We start from the raw sequence: 779 nt of genomic DNA, 5'->3' as shown, positions 1-779 counted from the left end.
GGGTAGAGGTCGATCTCGCTGGGCTCGCTGAACCTGGCCCTTTTGGGGCCCTCGCCATGGGCAGGGTTGATTGTGAGAAGCCGCTTGAGCTTGGCGCCGTTTTCCTGCGCCACGGCGCCGGAGAATTCCTGGATGTACTCGTATAGCGACATGCTGGGTAGATGGTACAAAGCGTCTGGGGGGAGATGGGGCAACGCGTTTGGGGTCGGAGAAGAGGGGGGTATGGGGAGGGGCCGATGCACTGGAGTCGGCCGTTTGCGTTTGCTGGGGGCACTGTGGATTTCCGAGCAGAGCCTTGACGTGGAACTGGCCGGAACGAGCGGATTTTGCGGCTCTAGGATCGACTGGGCTGCGGCAGACAAAGAAGAATGGGCGCACTGATGCCCAGGCATAACGCGCGCGGCGCGGGCGAAAAAAACACGGCCGCGGGAGCCGGACATGAGGGTTAATACAGCGAGGCCAGCTGGGAGGGTGGGCAAAGAGGGCCCGGGTTTTTTAGTGAGCGTACTCGCCTGCGGCCCGGACCGCCGCGTGTCGCTGTTGTTGTCTGTTATTTGGATGGTTTGGAATTCATTGCGGGCGTGATGCTGACAAGGCCGCGCGGGAATCCGCAGGGCCACTGGAGAATTTCGCAGGGCCTCTCGAAAAATCCGCAGGGCCACTCGAAAAATTCACAGGGCCACTGGAGAAATCCGCAGGGCCTCTCGAAAAATTCACAAGGCCTCTCGAAAAATCCGCAGGGCCTGTCAAAAGACAATGTCTGGCGACGCCTTCTTTTT

The 779-nt window shown here is 59.9% G+C and overlaps 1 protein-coding gene across 1 annotated transcript in view; it reads right to left on the bottom strand.

Moving 5' to 3' along the window:
* The window catches only part of METBIDRAFT_103101 (uncharacterized protein), a 3,640-nt gene that overhangs the window by 2,077 nt on the left and 784 nt on the right, over positions 1-779 (bottom strand). The gene's annotated exons all lie outside the window — the stretch shown is intronic.

Source organism: Metschnikowia bicuspidata (assembly GCF_001664035.1).
Source record: "Metschnikowia bicuspidata var. bicuspidata NRRL YB-4993 chromosome Unknown METBIscaffold_1, whole genome shotgun sequence".
Taxonomy (NCBI): domain Eukaryota; kingdom Fungi; phylum Ascomycota; class Pichiomycetes; order Serinales; family Metschnikowiaceae; genus Metschnikowia; species Metschnikowia bicuspidata.
This window is presented reverse-complemented; position numbering and strand designations above follow the sequence as displayed.